Below are 19554 nucleotides of genomic sequence, written 5' to 3' on the forward strand. Positions count from 1 at the left end.
CAGTCTTTGTCTCTTCCGGCTGCCAGTCTACAGAGGCCAGGCAAATGCTTTCTGACTCTTAGCCTGACTCAAACTGCAGATAAAGTTTACAGACAACTGGGAGTAGGCAAACACTTGGCCTTCTCCTGCTTATGTGTCTATCCTGATCCCTGATTCTGTCAGAATCAGTTTAATAGCCTGACAGCTGGCTGAAATTTTCATTTATTTCAGCAGCTTGGGAACTGATTGCCTCTGTTGTGTGACAAAGACCAACAGCTTGTCCTGGTATTTTTTATGCAACCATGTCATATATTCATTTTTAGCAACTTAATTCTAAACTTCAGTGCATTTGAAAGTTGTCAGCCCCGTGTACTTCCCTGTAAGAAAAAAAAAGTAATGGCCAAGGAACACTGAAAACAGGTGCAATAAATGAATATTTAAACAAGCCAACAAATTTAGTTATCCAATGTATAGAAGGATGTTCATCAGCACAAATGTTCTTGAAAACAAAATGTAATTATTTTACTAGTATATTCATGAGGGGCTGTTATTTTTATACATCTTAGCACTTGTCAGCCTCCATATGTGTATTTTGCTTATTTTTAATTCATTTTTAATCATTTGGGTACCTAACTACAGAAGCTTTAAGTTGATGCTGAATGTGTGTCTTTTGTTTTGAGAGCCCACAGCTCACAAATGCATAGGAAAAGTCTTTGAAGGCCAGTGTAAGGAATACATCACTACCCTCATTAAACAGTATCCTTTAGAAACTCTGGTCTTTGCCAACTACCTGCATGAGTTCCAACATCTCAACCCCCAACATGTAACAAAAGTTCTTCTTCCCTGCTAGAGCGCAGCTGCACAGTGCTTTGGATAGAGTCAGCAAGCTTCAGCAGTGCTTTGCAGGAAAACCCCTGCAGAAAGTTAAACATTAGGTAGAAAGTGTAAGACAATCACTCATGACAAAGCAATAGAAGTTCAGTCTATTTGTTAATGGTCAAGACAAGTACAGCGAAGATACCCGAAGGTAAAACTGAAGAGTCACAAATACTTCTAGGAAAAAATTTTCAAAGGTAGAGGGAAAACTGGAAAACAGTGATGCAGAAAAGGCCCCTGGCTTTGCTGCAGCTTATCACTTGGCCTATAAGGGAGCCTTAACACTCATGGAAACTTCATCCATCCTAGCCCTGCTGGTTAAGTGTTAAGGAGTCCTCTTGCAAGCTGCAAAGCTTCAGCCTTGACGACTGCTAACCATAGGTGTCCTGAATGCTGCTCAGCCCACCTGCTGGTTGGCAATTAATGCTGAGAGAGCATTGATGATGTTGACACCTGTGCAGTCTATCAGAAATTTATAATACCCAACCATCATAAATTAGAAAGTAATTTTAATCTTGATGAATATATATATATATATTCTGATGGGGGAATATTTTGTCTGAGTGGTACTGACCAACTCTAAGGTTTAAATAAACCAGTGTTAAATCAGAAGTGGAAATTTATAAGACTTTCAAGTTGGCTTACACAGTTAGACTTGCCTCATAAGATTACAGCTCAATTTAAACCAATATAGCAAGAAGTAAATTACTATAGCCAAGACCATAGAGCCATGCCTTCAAGTTGAAGCCAAACACCTCAAATCTGTAGCTCACCTTATGACTGAGCACACATTAAGTTTGACCAGATGGGCTGGAAGTATTTTAATAGGAACATTCTGTTTCCCTTTCCTTTTTTTTGTTTTAACAACACATTCCAGAATAATCTCTTAAAAGTAGATGCTATGAAGTGTATATAACAGATATTTTAAAATAGTGTGTTCTTGCAGGAAGAAAAAAAAAAGCAACAAAGGTTGCAGAACTTGGATTCAACTGAGGCAATTTTGTGCTATCTGCAAGCAGCTTCTTTCACAGCTGGGCCTGGACCTCAGGATGGGTGCTGAAGGGCCATTTACACCAAGAACTTTTGCTTGTGAAGAACCAAGTGACACCAGCTTTTTGTTTGTTTGCTTGTTTTTTTCCAACCGGTTTTCATAATTGAGGATTTAAATTTTGGTAACTTGTACATCTACATGGACACTGACTTTGAGCATTGGCCTGGTATTCCTGGAAAGTCAAAGCTTGAACACTAGGCTTAAGTTCTGTGAGAACTAGAATTTTTATTATGTGGGAACACAAGCTATTTTAATGCTCTCATTTAAGTTCAAGAGCAGGTTAAATGAGTAGAATTAATTCATATGTCACCATTTAGGGCTATGAGACTGAGATATACAAGACCTGCCATACTAGATGAGACCAACAGTTCAGCTAGCTCAGCAACGCATCTCTGGTAGAAGCCAGTAGCAGCTGCTAAGGGAAAGAGTAGAAGACACCAGGCATGTGTAGAGTAATCCTTTCTCTGGTTATATGTTCCCAGCTTTTGGCAGTCAGCGATTTAGGGACTTTCTGAGCCAGAGATTACATGCAGACCAGAAAATTTAATAGCCATGAATGGACCTGTTTTCCATCCAGTTGTCTAATCCCTTTTAATCCCATTCACACTTTTTGCTTCCAAAGTCTGCTCATGCAGTGAGTTCTACCATTAGTGTGTAATTAAAAATACTTCTCTTTTGCTTCAATTTAAATCTTTTGCCTGATAATTTTACTGGCTTCTCATGAGTACTTGTGCTGGAAGGAAGGGCAAATATTATATCTCTGTATGATAGTTGTTCCTTCTTTACCTCCTGCATACAGTTCATGATTTTGTAGAACTCTATCATATTTGTAATCTTTTTTCTTTTCCAAGCCAAAAATCTCAGTCTAATGCATATTAATGGATGTTGTTTCATATAGCTAAATATCCTCTCTTTCTCTTTCTTGACTTGGTTAATTTGCTCTTTTCTAATTAGCAGGAGGGATGAGAACTTCATAGTGAATAAGTGATGTAGGCTTTCCATGTATTTACCCATCAGAATTATATTCTGTTTCTGTTTTGTTCCTTTCCAGATAATTCCCAATATAGTCTGTCATTTCCATTTTGACTGTCACTGATCCAATGAATTCAAAAACCTCTCCTCAACTGAACCTAAGTTTATTTTTAATTTTTTTTCTGTGCATTCAAGGCATTAAATACATTTCAGTCTGATTTCAGGGGCATGTACACAGCTTATCTCCAGTGACAAATACAAATTTTATTCTGTAATTTTGGTATCAATAAATGTGTCTTAAATATATCTAATCTTTTCTAAAGGTAAACTTTCCAAAAGGATATGAAACATAAAAAATGTTTATGGAAGAATTGAATTAATAAACTGTAAATTAGATTTATATTTTATAAGTATTTTATTTAGAAAGTGCTAGAAGAATATGCCCCAAACAGCATAGAGCATTTGGCACGAAGATATTTCAAAATCTATCTTCTGAAATAAGCTTTTCATTGGCTCCTATTAAGACTCTTTCACTGCTGTGAAATAGCTTTTAAAACCTTTTAGTATTACTCAGTATAATGAAATGCTATCTATGTGCTGAATATATTACCTCAATGTACTTTTCAGTTGAGTCACAGTAACATATTCTAAGATATAAAGTCCAGTTGAGAGGATTTTACAGGGCCAAGGAAGAGTTAGTTGTGTGTCATTATTACAGGAATTTTCTAGATAGTTTTGCAGTTCTCCAAAAATCTGCAATAATTCACATTCAGTAAGATGAAGTGCAACAAACTACTAACATCCCCTGTACAAGAAGAAAGAGACAATATGCGATAGAACAGATAAGGTGCCATCATTAAACAGGCTGACCACAAAAGGACCAGAATTGGTAAGTCCCCTTCAGCTTACTGATGCACATCATACCTACTATAAGTGTAGAGACGCTGTATGGAAATGAGGAAATTGGAAAAGCACAAACTGGTCATTCTGGGCCACAGCTTGTCCAAGGGGAGTCGGTTCTGAGACATATTTTGTGGTTTAACAGTAATGTTCTGGTTTAGCCCCAAGTACGCTGAACAGATTCAGCACGCTTCCCTGCAGTTGTTGATTCATCCAACTAGGTGTGCTAGACAACTCAGCCACATATGAGGGGGCACTTCCTGTGCTTTAAATTATAGATGGTTTAACAGAGAATTCACAAATTGACAGTTTCAAACTTTTCCAACACTGTGCAAAAAAAGATTTGTAAAATGGTTGGTGGTAATTCACAGTGCTTTGATGTACTAATATGTTTATTTTTAAGTCTCCATGTTTTCTTTCCTCATGATTTCACTAAGCAATTTAATGAAAAATATTTACATCCCTGCTAAGAAAATAACTTCATGTTCTGGAATCAAGTTGTTCAACTGAAAAGTCAGGAGTTAAAACATAGCTTTCTGTGAAATATAAGAGATTAGAAAGAAAGAAGAAAAAAAACCCCAAACTTACTTTGATGTGAAGGCAAATGACTAATCCTTTTTAGATTAGCACATGCTTAAGTATCTTTTGTAACTCCAGTCCTAAAGCTGCTCTTTAAAACAATGAAATGTAAGAAAATCAGATAGGCCAACAAACTGATCCATTGCCTTTTCAGGGTGGGATAAACTTACCTGAAAACTCTGATTATGAAAATGTTAAAGACCTTGAGTGGCTGCATAGTTCAATCTACAGAAAGGGTGACGAAAGAGCTTGGATGAGCAGGGAAAAGGGTGAGTGGGTGGAAGACTTATTTGGACTTCTCTGGTGAGAATGAGCAGTCGTTTTACAACAAACAGATGCTGCTGATTTGGGAGAGTGAGAGCTGGGGAATGTGACCTTTTGAAAGAGTTAAGGTTGCATGAACTGCTCCTGTGGAAAGAAACAAGGTAAATTGTTCTTCTTTCCCTGGTTGTCACACTCACAGAAGGGGAGATGGACTAGCAGGTGAAAGAGAGCAGGCAGCTGCTGGGTTATGGTTGCAGGTGGAATAACTTTCCTCAGAGAACCTATAGTACTTCTGTAGCCAGCGTGATATCTCACATTGTTTTATTAGGCTCCTGATGAAATGATGTAGGAAATGCTGTGCTACACAATTAATGTCCCAGGTTAGGCTGTTATCAAGAACTGAAGTGAAGTAGGCTGTGTCTTGTAAAGTTTGCTTGGAAACAGGGTTCTCGTCACAAAAGGTCTAGAAGTTTATGCAAGCAAATACGTGCAGTGTTAGACCTGTTGATAAGTTATTTTCCTTGCAACTGCAAATCTCAAAGAAGATTGAATGAAGCCAGATGACTCTGGAAATAAAGGTGTTTGAAAGCTGTCCTCCTTTTTTGAAAGGCTATCTTTTTATTATTATTATTATGTACTGTTACTGCAATATCAGCAATAACAGCTCTCCCCATAAGATTTAACCTCATATACTCTTTACCTCTGTGGTCATGCCTATACCTGTTCTTCATGGGGACAGTGTTTCCTACATGGCCACCTTCCCTGCTAGTGAGAAGTGTGGGAGCTTGGAGTCAAGATGAGCTTTCTCTCTTCCATTTCAGTGGTGCTACTTATCTTCCCAAATGGTATTAAATTAGTTACATTACCTTTGGGGTCGCTAAGCTGGGAAAGGAATGTCTAAAAGGTGATTTGTTAGGATTGTGAAGCTCATCTCTAGTGTAGTATTTTGTTAGGTATTGTCAAGACTTGGAATGGTATCACTTATCACCAGTGTATAGGTAGACAATAGAAGTGTTATTCCTTTGATGACAAAGGAAGTGTTAAAATGTCCTCTTTAGTCTTTCTTTTCCTGCCTTCTTTTTTCTTGTTAGGTTTTTTCCCCCATTCCTCTTCCTCCCCTCCCCTGCCCCCCTAAACTGGACTATTGAGATAACAGTGTGTTTCAAATAAACACAGCATCCTCTGTGAATTTTCATTGCTGTGATCAGTTTAAGCCATGACAATACCAGGTGCTAGATGAAAAATCACTAACAGAGTTGACTTTTTTTTTTCATTTCTTTGTTTTTCTACTGTTTGCTTCTTAAATGAAAGCAATGAGAGCCGTACATAGATTGTCTTACACTTGGTAAACTTAATTTAAAAACAAAATGTGTAATGCCTCACTTCCCAAGAGGCAGGAAGGATCCACACTGTACAGTTAAGATGTTATTACTTTGTTGTTCCCTCCTACCTCCTCTCTTCTTCCTCCCTGTCCCCCCTCTTCTTTCTCATTATGTCTTACTACAGTAGTAGACAGATCCTGCTTTGGCCTAATGCAGAAAGAAGAATATTTTTCCTCTAACTTTAATTATGTTACCTCTGCAGCATTCAGTTAAATTATTTGTTCCTGTTAATTTAGCAAGACAACCATTTGTCACCAACAGTTCTTCATGCTTGTGTATTTTTTTCAGCCTAACTTTGAATTTAAAAAGGCAGTCACTTTTAAAGCTGACCCTGCAATAACTATATACTGAGATACCATGTTTTCATATTTGCAGCTTCTTTTAAAAGGAAGAGTGTGCATGATGTTGGTGCAACTTGTCTTTTCACTCTTGTGTGCCTTTAAAGAATAACTGACAGGTCCAAAAAAACTCTACATATGACTGGTTTTGCAAGCCACTGCAGCACGTCAGTGGTCAGTCTAACACCCTTGCTCTTAGGAGGCCTCTGAATAGAGCACTGATCCTTAATCTACGTTAATATTTCAGAGGAAATAAAATAATGTTAGGAAAATACGAATTTTAACAGTGTGTCCTAGGGAAAACACCCTGAAGAAGCTAGGGCATGAGTATTACTGAAAAAGGTATAGCTCCTCATTATTCTCTTTCAGTACTAATAGATAATGAATAGTCATCATAATATTGCATTTGAAGGGACAGTAGAATTTTATAGTATGTATTCAACATGAAGACTCTGGATTTCATCAGGTAGCAACACGCATAACGACATTTAACTGGGGACATGCTGTCTGAACTGTGATTGGGCAGGAGAACTTACCTATTTAGTGTTGTTGTGGTCCTTCCTCTAGGAGAAGAGAGTAGAATAAATTTATTTAAAGAAAAAGACTGTGTATATATAAACAAAGTAGCAATTATTACCATGTTTTTCCAGGTTATTTTGTAAAACTGATTTGGTTATCTTATATGAAATAGGAAAAGGGAAGAAAACTGTATACCTGTTGGATGTGTGGGTTTGGGTTTTTTTCTTCTCCAGGATTTTGCATAAACAAAACAGAAATATATCACTCTTGTGGAATTCTTTCTTGCATGTTCTGTACAGAAGAGTAATTATTTCTTTTTCTGCAGCTTCACTGGAACATTGTGATTTTTTATTTTTTTTTTTATTTTGCCAGAAATGCAAGGAATCTTCAGCAGCTAAATTAATTTCAAAAGGAAATGCACAACGTGTAAGTGAATTCATTCGATCTGAGTCAGGACCTCTGCAAGCCACATCCTTAAACAGAACATGTGCTCATCCAAAGTGCACACAAGTAATTAAACTCAACCCTAATTTTCTTAAATGTAATTGAATTTCATGGTGCATGGAGTATTGTGAACTTACCTACTAGGGGTTTCAATAAGCTTTGGCAGCATTAGAGACAGCATGTTTATAGCATCACAGTGGGAAGTTCAAAAAGTCACTGATTCCCTAAATGCTAAAACATATAACAAGCTTTTTTTACTTTCCTTTGAACAGTCAGTTCACATCTCTACACAAATCCTGTTGATGCAGCTATGTTTTTTTCAGTATCTTCTGTTTACTAAAGGGAAAAAAGTGACAATTTTGTTTCTGTGGAGTGGCATTCTGCTTGCAACTGGTCTCATCAGCAGGTGAGACTTCTTTATGGATTTAAGTGTCCTTTCTCCTGGTGAGTCTCTGGATTTGTAACCGTTCTTCAAGAGCCATTTAAAAGCTGACCATTTTGTAGCTTAGATTGTAACAATGAACTCTTTTGGGTGAAAAAAAAAAAACATGCAAAGGAGTGTTTCATCTTTTGCTTTTACAATAGTTTCATAGCTGCAAGGCTTACAAATGCTGTGATACAAAATACACATGCTTGGGAGTATGTTTATTTGTTGCAATGTATTTAAGATGCTGCATTCTCCACGGTTCTTTTAATTTCCCTTCCCCCCACCCTCCCACCATGGTAGATTGTGGTATTCCTGCTTTAGAAGCAAAGTCTTATCTGCTTTTCAGATCTGTCTGCAAAAATACCTTTCGGTCCTAGATATGAGAAAAGAGGATCACTAGCTTCTACTTCCACTGCGAATAGTGGCGATTTTTAGGCAACTTTTGCTGAGGCTTGAGTGGATGTGGTTTGCACATCATAGCACATAGAAGGCCAAAAATAACAGAATGTGAAATATGGCAATACAGCTAATGTGCCAAACCCCATGCCCAATTCATTAATAATTCTCATGCTGTTATTTATATCCAAGTATAACAATATTACAGATCAGATTAAGCTCTAAAAGTGGAAAACCATGGAAAAAAATAGGAATACAAATGGCTAAATATGTTATATCAATATTAGCGATATCTGAAATTGTAGATATTTCTTCGACCTGTGACAACTTAAAGCGTTACTTTCTTCAGCTAGTACTGACTCCTTCCTATTGGCAGATTATCTGAAACTAGAGCATGACATTTGTCCAGGAAAAGTACAAAGTATCGTCATCTATAAGAGGGCAATGTATACTGGTTTTGAAGGTTGTTGTTGTGATGTGACAACATTTCACATGTGGAGGGGTTTGGGTAATTGTGTTCTGAGCCTAAAATCGGTTTCCTCATGTTCATCATCAACTAGGAGTGAGGAAAGCATTAATAAGAATGATAAAATGTAATAAATTCTAGGCAGCTGAAGAAAATCCTCCTACACTGATATCTGTGAAAGACTGCTGGACCTTGGCTAGACACAACAGAGCAATTGTACCCTCACAGTGCCATTTGCAGCACAAAGATGTTCTGTACACCTCTTATGGTACCTGCTTTACAGCTTGCATAGTGATGCTTTTCCATAGGCTATGGAAAGATCTGAAAACAGTCTTTTTTGGAAGGGAGAGGAGGAAACAACAGTTCCCGAAAGAAACTCTTTCACATTGAGGCTGAAGCAGAGAACCTCAGTTATCTAAACAATTAAAATTTAATTCAGGTTTCTTAAGCTGTTTCCTATCAGTAGGAAAAATTCCCCTGTTTTACTGAAAGATAATTCCCTTAGTCAGTGTGTGAACTTGAGGCAGTAATTCTGAAAACAAGTAACCTTTATGTACCACAAGCGCCTGTAGAGAAGAGCAGGGCTGAAGCTCCTAGAGGGAAGGCAAGGAAATTCAAAATATTCTTTTTGATACAAAACTATAGGAATTGCAGGTTACAGTATTTTTGGCAGCTTGTCAGTCACCTTCTTGTGATTTCTTTCATATGATAATGTCAAAAACCTACTGTCCCACAACCAGTGTGTGTTGTCCAAGTGAAAGAGTAATCAAAATCTGCTTCCAATTTATCTGCAGGATCATATCTACATGATACTTACACTACTTTTCTTCTTCTTTTCTTCTGTTTAAGCTACAGAGCTCTTTTTTTATTCCTCTCTTTCATTAGTTTATTCAGCTCCTGTTCTGGACTCATCCCAAGATTTTGTTCAGTAAGCATTTTTCATCTCTTGCATCAGAACACAAATATCTAAATACTCTATTGGGAAATTCCCTCATGCAGCTGTGCTCAGGACAGAAGTATTTTTATTGCTTCTCCTTCAGAATGATCATTAGTTTTTTTTAAAATACCTCTTTGCCTCTAGAATAAACACATTAGCCTCAGCCTTATAAAGTGAATATATTTCATACAGAATACTGAAAAATTGGAATTTCAGAAAGAATAGTGGTTAGTAATCATAAAATAGTACATACTTTTTAAATGGTTTAGAATGGTTTATTTAATGGAATTAAATAACTGTGTTTAAAAACAACTTTATTTCCTTAAGATTTTAATACTCACAAATGGAAGGAGTGCATGGTCATCAAAATAGAATTGGTGTTTCTGCACTTTAATGTCTTTGAATAGGCTTTGTAATTAACAAAAATATTATGAGTTACACTGGACAGTAATGTCTATACTTATAAATCAGAACCACACATCCTATCAAACCTAATGGGAAATCTTGCAGATAAAAACCTGTGTAATAACTCAAATACTTACAGGTTCAAGTCTTCCATAAATTACATATTTAAACTATGTGCCCTGTTGAGAAGAAGAAACTGTTTTAACTGTAGTCACTTCAGTATATATCAAAATCTCTGACCACAAAATGCGAAAAATATTTTATACCAGCTTTTATTTAAAAAAATATATATATTTTTAATGTGCATTATATTAATTGAAGGCCAGACAAATATGTGATGTGGGGTGGTTTTTTTTGGGGGGGAAAGGGGCAGGAGGGGAGCAACCATTTCAACTTCTTGATAAATTGAAGAAATCATGTGATGTCCTTGATTATATATGCCTGTTAAAGATGAAAGGACTTTTCAGATAACTCAGTTTGCTGTTGGAACACAAGACTGTCAATCAGTAACACCAGGAGTATATCCTTACTACTACGCACAGCAATTCCTCAACTGGAGTGTGCATTTCTGTGTAGCAGGAGTTACACAGTGAACAAAGTAACAGCTACACTGAAAGCTTCAGTATTAAATGACATTTTTGTTTGAAGTGAAAACTTTTTATATAAAATGCAGGGAATGTTTAAGGTAGCAAAGCAAGTTTGTCTATCAATATAAAATGGGAAAACTAAAAGGGATGAATCTTTTTAAAAAGAGAGAATAATTGTATACAGTCCCTAATGGAAAAGCCCAGTGAAATATTTTAGGAATGAAAGACAACATGGTTCTACCAAAATGTTTCTAAGTCATTAGCAAAATAACGGAGAGTAATATGCCTAGTAAATTCTCTCAAGTCTTTCAAAAAGAAAACAAAGCTAACAAACATGTATACTCTGACTATCTTATTCTAATTAAATGTTCCATAAAAGATATTGTGATTAGAAAGTACTTTTTAATTGAAATATTTCCAGGTGTCATACCAGTAGCAATGAAATAATCATTACAACACCCAGGCAAATTAAATATTGCTCAGAGAAACTCAAGCATAAGCTGGTTAAAGCCAATCAATTCCAAGACACTTGCTAATATTCAAAACCTAATTCTGGTCCCACATTGAGAGAGTTAGTATGTCCTGTGGGGACCTGGAAATGAGATTCAGAATTATCAAGTGTGTTTTTAAAAATGTTGGGAGCAAAACTATTGAAGTAACTTAAGAACCCTGACTTTTAGGAACGTTTTCTAAAAGTAACTTGTATGCTTGTGAATCAGTCTCCCTGAAAGCAAATTTAGCTTAGCTTCTAAATTAAGTAAGTTAATGGAAGTCACCTGGAGACTGTGGGCCATCCAGTAAGAGATATCCATATTTCTATACACTTCCTGCCACGCATATAAATCGCATCACCTGAGTGTAACTTGGTAGAGGAAGAAACTGTTCCACCCTTGTGAAACAAAAAGGCAGCAAGAAGTATCTCACTCTCCAGAAATACATAACTTTATTTCATGTGCTTTTTGAAGACTTGATCTTCCTCAGTGACTTCAGTAAACCCTAATGCTCAAACGATCCCTTGTTCTGTTGGGGAAAAGTCGTCTGGGATTACAGCCTGTGCATTGCACCTCAGTAACAGGTTTTTCCAACTTGCAGCTTTGTTCTCCTCTCTAGTTTTAAACCCCCAAATAGGCCAAGATAAATCAACAGTGTAAATATCTGCTAAAACATTTCTCTTGCAACATTTACAATTCTGTTTCTTAAGTGAACCCAGCGTTACCTTAGGGAATCTGTTGTTAGCCTGCTGTGGCTGTTTGGTGTGCATTGGCCACAGAAGCTCTGCCCATCTGCAAAGAGTTTTTCTTGAAACCTGTTAAACTCTGGATGCAACAGTCATGATCACTGAAGTAAGGTCAAGAAGTAAATGTCAGAAGCTTTATGCTATATAGCATCTTGCAAAGAAGTTTGTTGTTATTGTTGAAAGGACTTTTTTGTGTGTGTTTGAAAAATGTGTGATCTATTTAGGTACTCCGGCCTATGACACTTGCCACATCAGAGAGCAGCTGACAGAATACCAGTGGATTACGAAGGCTTTGTAGAGAGGCAGGAAGATCCAAGATAGTGCTTTCATATAGTATCTGATAAGTTACAAACGCAATATATTATGTGATAGTAAAGAACCAACAAATATTCTTAAGAAATCTCAAAACAGCTTGAGAAGTCACAAAGAATGGAAATGTTTTGTTTATTTAGTTGGTTATCCTAGACAATGGGAGTCTTTATGTCTTCACAAACTACTATAAATGATAAAAGCATCCAATGTAATTGCACATATATTTGCTATCTGCAGAAAGCCACTAATTTATTGTAATTGGGACTGAGCTGGGGACCATCAGGACAAATAATAGTAGGAGTCTTCATGGTATAAGGCAAAGACAAATTCATATACCTCAGAGCTGTAGAAAAATATCTTGTGTGACTTACGAATAAAAGATATGACGTTCCTCACCTTGAGCGGAGTTAGTGCTGGACTGCCTATGATGTGATAGTGCAAGTTGGCAGAGGGTAGGAAATAGCAGTGTCACAGGTGGAGTTTCCAGGAGATGCTGTGAGTGATCCAGGAATTTTATCATGGGGGCTCCTTGGTGCAAAACAGAAATGGTTTATTGGTACTAGGTTCAGAAATAGTGATGTGAAATAATACATCTTCCTCCAAGATAAACTTTATCCAAAAGGAACGAAAAGCACCGTGCTGCTTGCCTGCATCCTGGGCTCATAGGTCGTGTGATCTTTTCTCAATGTCTACTTCGTCCAAGCCATAAACAGGAATTAGACAAAACATGATCCATTAGGCATGAAGAAAATAACTTTTTTCACAAAGCAGGCATGTCCAGCATGTGATTCTTTCTCGTACAGTATATACATTATATATATATAATATATTATATATATATAATACATTATATTGCTATAATGGATTTTATTTTTTTTCTTGAACTCCACTGTTAGAGCTTGTTCTCTCTGTCGCTGGATGTGCTCTGGCTGGTAACATTGCCATTTGTTGCTATGGAAATTGATGCCAGAGGTTGCAGGGCTAGTGGGAGTGTGCTGGGTAAATCACTTAAGGGAACATGACATTGTCAGACATCCATTATCTTTCATTTATAACAGTTTAATTTTCTCTCTTACTTTTCTGGGCTGATACCACTTACTGATTAATAGGCCTGATACAATGGGTATTTTTTAATGTATTGTGGCATTATTGCAAACCTTTACCCCTGTATTATCCAGATGCTTGTTACCCAGGTTTAAAATAAGTGGACATTACAAGGAATGGGCTCCCATCCTCTGAGACTCCATGAGCTTTGTATCAGGTTAATTTTCTTAGAAATCTGTAGGAAGATGGTAGACATCCTCCAGAAGAGTAGCTAACTGAAGTGTGTTGTTTCTGTCATGTAAACTAAGTTAGGCTATGGTAGTGATTACATTAATAGAGAAATTTAATTCAAATTGCCCTTCAATTCCTTGTATAATACAATAAAAGAAGGCTAAAGGTTAGTGATAATAGTGTATGATACCAGGAAAAAAAGGCATGGGCTTTTAAGTTCAATGGACAAATTATAAGTGATATTTGAAGATGCATCCTGTTTACTGCAAAGTAGAAAAAATCTGAACTGGAGAAACAATAAAGATAAGCAATTTTAATAACATTTGTACATTTGTTGTTGAGAGAAGAATCAACCTTTTTTTCTATCAGAAGCTAGAAAGCCATCCTTAGATGTGTGAGAGATCTGAGAAGGGTTCTTAATGAACCAGGAGCTTTTCTTTTTGTTGCTTTCCTTGTTCATGCTCCATCTTCAAGGCCATGTTCTCTGTGGGGAAAAGTGCTGGAGTGACACTAAAATAAGCTCTTCTGATGTGCTTCACAGCTAAGGATCTGACTGCTATTAATCTTTTGACTTCAAAACAAGAAGCAACTACACCTGCTGTCAACAGCAAGTACAAAGGTATGTCATTAGCTGTAGTACAGAATTTCATGGACTTAGAAAAAAATATAGGAAAACACTTGCACAGTATATTGGTAAGCATTTATATGTTGCTGGTGTCTGCTTCTAGGTACCAAGCAGTAATTAATATAACTTTACTGCACTAGTCAAACACTATCTCATCTGGAATAAAGATTTATTTTTTAAAAAAATTTGCATGATAATTCATGTGCAATATTTCTTTATGGTATATATCAACTTCATCTCAATCTCCTAATATCATGAGTAATTACAGGGCTCATTAATCACAACATACATAGAAATACTGGCTCAGACTCAAGGTCCATCTAGTTCAATATCTTGTCTCAAACCTTGAGATTTGAAAGAATCAAGGGTATATTGGGGGACAAAATAAGCATTTGGTCATATTCTAATTACCTGATAGAGAAGAGCCTAAGACTTGAAAAATATTTATTATCCTTTTGGTAAGGAAAGGGAAACTTTGGCAGCAGGCTGGCCAACTTGGTGAAGTGGGCTTTAAACTGAAGGACTTAAGGGGTGGGGTCCAAAGTGGCAATGCTCACACCTTTGCAACCAACTGGGGAATAAGCCAGGCCAACCAGAGTAGCGACAAATGTTCCTTAGCTGCCTCACAAGATGAGAACCAGAAGACCAACCACCTCAAGTGTATGTATACCAATGCACGCAGCCTGGGGAACAAACAGGAGGAACTGGAGCTCTATGCCCAGTCAGAAAGTTATGATATCGTAGGAGTAACTGAAACATGGTGGGACAACTCACATGACTGGAGGATTGCGATGGATAGCTACAGGCTGTTTCGTAAAGACAGGCAGGGAAGAAGAGGAGGAGGAGTCGCAATCTATGTTAAGAGTGTTAAGACTCGAAAGTATAGAAGTCAAGTACAGTGATTGTGGAAGCCCTATCAAATGCCTCTGGGTCAAGATCAGAGGGGTCATCTCCAAAGGAGATCTTACAGTAGGCACCTGCTACTGACCTTCAAACCAAGATGATAAGGCCAACAAAGCAATATTTGTGTGACTTAAGCAAGCTTCAGGTCAACAGAACCTGGTTCTTATGGGTGACTTCAACTACCCAGACATTTGTTGGAAGAACAATACAGCAGCTCACGTCATCCATCAAGTTCCTGGAATGTGCAGAGGACTGCTTCCTCATACAAATGTTATATGTGCCAACCAGGAATGAGGCACTGCTGGAGTGCCTCACTTGCTACTCACAAACCAAGAAAACCTACTTTGTAATATCTTGGTCAGTGATAGCCTTGGCTGCAGTGATCACAGTATTGTGGAGTTTGGGATCCTGCTGAGAACACTGAAGGTTAGTACTAAGACAAAGGTTTTAGATTTTAGAAGAGCAAACTTCAGCTCGCTCAGAGCTCAGTTGGGATGGATTCCGTGGGAACCTTCCATGGAGGATAAAGGAGCTAGCGAGTGCTAGGGAGTTTTTCAAGAACACTCTCCTGGAAGCACAAAAACAGTTCATCCCCTTTAAAGATAAGGGAAGTAGGTGGAACAGGAGACCCCTTGGCTTAACTGCAAGCTTCTCAGTCTGCTCAAAACCAAAAGAGAAGCATACCAGAGATGGAAAAGTGGACGAATACCCATTGAGAACTACAAGGGCATTGCCAGGGTGTGCAAAGATGCCGTTAGAAAAGCAAAAACTCAACTTGAATTGAAATTGGCCAGAGATATCAAAAACTACAAGAAAAATTACAAGGGTTCTGCAGGTACGTAAACAAGCAGAAACAGAAGGAAAATATTGTCTTATTGTTAAACAGGAGCGGTGAATTAGCCACCAACAATGCTGAAAAGGCAGAGGTTCTCAACACTTTCTTCACCTTTGTCTTTACGAGCACTGTTGGGCCCCAGGCTTTGGGAACAAAAATTCAGGTTGAAGCAAACACAGACCCACTGTCAGTGAAGGAAGAGTTGGTATGTGAACTGTTACAGGAGCTTGACCCCTACAAATCCATGGGCCCTGACAATATCCACCCGAGGGTGTTAAGAGATCTGGCTGATGTCATTGCGAGGCTGCTGTCCATAACCTTTGAGAAGTTGTGGAGATTGTGGGACATCCCAGAAGACTGGAAGAAGGCTAATGTCACCCCCATCTACAAGAAGGTCTTAAAGGAGGATCCAGGAAATTATAGGCCCATCAGTCTTACTTCACTCCCCAGGAAAATTATGGAATGAATCCTCCTGGGGGCTATCACAAGTCAAATGAAGCACATGATTGGGAAAAGCCAGCATGAATTCACCAAGGGCAAATCGTGCTTGACAAACCTGATCACCTTCTGTGACAAAATAACCTGCTCAGTTGATGTGGGGCAAACAGTGGACATTGTCTACCTGGATTTCTCCAAGGCTTTTGATACGGTTTCCCACAGCTTCCTCCTAGAGAAACTGATGCGTTATGGTCTAGACAAGTGGTCTGTGTGGTGGGTGGGGAACTGGCTGACAGGCTTGTGAGAGACTGAAAGACTTAATATCTCAAACATTGTGGCAACTTGAGGCGCTATTTGCATGGCGACGGCAGGTTGGTGAGCACAGCACGGGATGGGGGAGAGAGGGAGCGGGACATGCGGGACGTGGTGAGCGCATCGGAGGATGCGCAGTTCTGGGTTCCACCAGACCTTACCATGTATGGCCAGAGATCACACAGAGTTGATCTGAGGAAGGGGCTTGTGACCGCCCGAGAGACCCCTGGCAACATTCCCCCCTCCCCCAGCGCCTGCGCAGAAGATTGAGATCTTTCTAGAACAAGAACCATGTCAGTCTTGAAGGGGCGTACCTGGAGGCGGGGGTTAGCTTATAAAAGACATGCCCCTCCCCAGGGAACTGCGCGCGCGCCCACCACTGGAGGATTGCCACGTCTGTCATCGTCATCGCGGGATCCAAGGGTGGTGATACTTTTTCTTTCTCTTTCCTCCTCTCTTTTCCTTTCCTTTTCTCCCTTCTCTCTTCCTCTGCTCCTCCAGTATATGCAAGTTTGGGATAAATTGTGACGGGTTGCCCGGAAAATAGCTCCATTGCCAAATCGCCTCTGTTCGTTCGTTGAGCTTGCTAGTTTGTTAAGTTTGTCCGTTTGTGGAATTCGCCAGTTAATAAAGTTGCTGGCCAGACTGTTCTTCTGAGTCATTGTCATGACTCTACCAACCACGCAGCTCTGCCGAACAGAGATTGGCTTTTGTCGGTACACAAACCATCGGGGAATTGAAAAGATTCACCCCTCTCACAACCCACCGAGTGGGACGAGACAAGTCTGCACCCAGAGGGTGGTGGCAAATAGCTCCTTTTCAATCTGGCAACCTGTCACAAGTGGGGTCCCCCAGGGATCGATATTGGGCCCAACGCTGTTTAATATCTTCCTAAGTGATCTGGATGATGGGATCAAGTGTACTCTGATGAAGTTTGCTGATGATACCAAACTGAGTGGGGAAGTGGACACTTCATCAGGGAGAGCCACCCTGCAGGAAGACCTGGATAGTCTGGAAGAGTGGGCTGACAAGAACCTTATGAAGTTCAACCAAGAAAAATGTAAGGTCTTGCACCTGGGGAAACATAATCCAGGAGTGCAGCACAAGCTGAGTTCTACCTGGCTGGGGAGCAGATCTGTGGAAAGGGACCTGGCAGTCCTGGTGGACAACAAGGTCAATATGAGCGAACAGTGTGCTGCTGCGGCAAAGAAAGCCAACAGGATACTAGGTTGCCTCAACAAGGGCATCACCAGCAGAGATAAAGAAGTCGTTATCCTACTCTACCCAGTGCTGGTGAGGCCACACATGGAATATTCTGTTCATTTTTGGTCCGTGCTATACAAAAAAGATGTGGACAGGCTGGAGAGGGTCCAGAGAAGGGCCACAAAGGTGATCAAAGGACTGGGGAGCCTGCCATATGAGGAAAGGCTGAGAGAACTGGGTTTGTTCAGCCTTGAGAAAAGAAGGCTTAGGAGAGACCTTGTCACCATATTCTAGTATTTAAAGGGTGGCTACAAAGAAAATAGAGATTCCCTTTTTACAAGGAGTCACATAGAAAAGGTGAGGGGTAATGGGTACAAGTTACCCTTGGGGAGATTCCGACTGGACACAAGAGGAAAATTTTCCACAATGAGAACAACAAGTCATTGGAATAATCTCCCCAGGGAAGTGGTGGATTCCCCAACATTGAACACCTTTAAGATTCAGCTGGACAGGGTGCTGGGCCATCTTGTCTAGACCATGCTTTTACCAAAAAAGGTTGGACCAGATAATCCTTGAGGTCCCTTCCAACCTGGTATTCTATGACTCTGTGATTCTTTTAGAAATGCTTCTGCCCCCAGTTACCCCAAATCTGGCTATTACTTATATTCAAATAGAACTAAACAAATGTTGCTGAAATATGTTTTTGAGATCAACAATTGGAACTTGATAAAATAATTTTCTCCAGCAAGTAGGTTTGATAAAATGAATCAAGGAAAAATATTTTACCAAGATGATATTATTTCAGCTCTTGAAATAAAATACTTCATGTTTTCAACTAAAATAAATTATCTGAGCCAAGCTTTATAACAATGTGATGAAGTAATCATAAAGTGAATGAAATATTCTCTACCCACATTTTTGCTTAGTGAAGTTCCCAAAATAATCCTGCAGTTCTGCCCTGAATACAGGCTGAGCCTAACTTGATAATGCAGGAAGTATTCAAATATCTACTTCTTCCCTATGTTGTGTTCTTTAAAACAAACAAAAAAACCCCCCTTTTATTTGTTTAGCATTTGAATTGCCAAACTTTTACTTTTCTTGGATGTGCATTTGTTCTGCTGTTAAAGAGAAAGGAAAACAGAGGCCTTTGATTTACCCTACCAGTGTCGGTGGATACTTCTTTTATCAGAAACATTGTTTGCCAATCAGGATGTTTTTTGTTAATTCAGTTCAAGAAAACAAGAAAGAAAACCTTACTAAAATCTAACAGATTACAATATAGCTATAAAGCAAAAGAAACAGATGAGTCCTGAAAGAATGATAAAATGAAAAATGAGGTGATAAGCAGTAGTCAGATGGATGGGCTGTTTATCTTGGTTGTCTGTGAAAGTAGACATCAGAGTTCTGTTTTCCTGTAGACTTAATACAAAGGTGAGTTTTAGTGGTAAATCTGGAAGGAATCACTGAAGTGTCTTTGTAATGATAACTCTTAAGCATATGTTGAAAATGCAAAATGGAGGATGGAGTATGAGTATAGCATTTTGTTAGGGAAGATGACATAACTAAAAGTTGCCAAGAGTTTCTGCCCGGACTTCTGCTTTGTTCTAGAGTAAAAGGGAAAGAGTAGATGTTAGCAAAGCTATGGTTGAAACAGTGTTATGCAATGAGAAATAAGGGCATAAGAGGCAATGATGTTGAAGAATGAAGCTCTTGGAGATTCATCTACTGCAGCAGCTGTCAGTCTCCTTTGTCCAGCATTGAGCAGTGTTGTCCCCCGCTCTCCCAAAACCTTAGCCATTCTGCTGAACGATGTGGGGTTTTGGGTATTCAGGACTCCAGACTAAAAAGTTGTCTGCCTTTGTCTTTCCAACATAGATGAAGAAAAACATGAT

General features: G+C 38.7%; 1 long non-coding RNA gene across 1 annotated transcript in view; it reads left to right on the forward strand.

Moving 5' to 3' along the window:
• Positions 1–7276: 7276 nt before the first annotated feature.
• LOC140646975 (uncharacterized) overlaps positions 7277–19554 on the forward strand; it is a 154549-nt gene continuing 142271 nt past the window's right edge. The window contains exon 1 of the long non-coding RNA XR_012040620.1: positions 7277–7370. This is a non-coding gene — a long non-coding RNA (uncharacterized lncRNA). The remainder of the gene's footprint in view (positions 7371–19554) is intronic.

Source organism: Ciconia boyciana, chromosome 2 (assembly GCF_034638445.1).
Source record: "Ciconia boyciana chromosome 2, ASM3463844v1, whole genome shotgun sequence".
NCBI classification, from domain to species: domain Eukaryota; kingdom Metazoa; phylum Chordata; class Aves; order Ciconiiformes; family Ciconiidae; genus Ciconia; species Ciconia boyciana.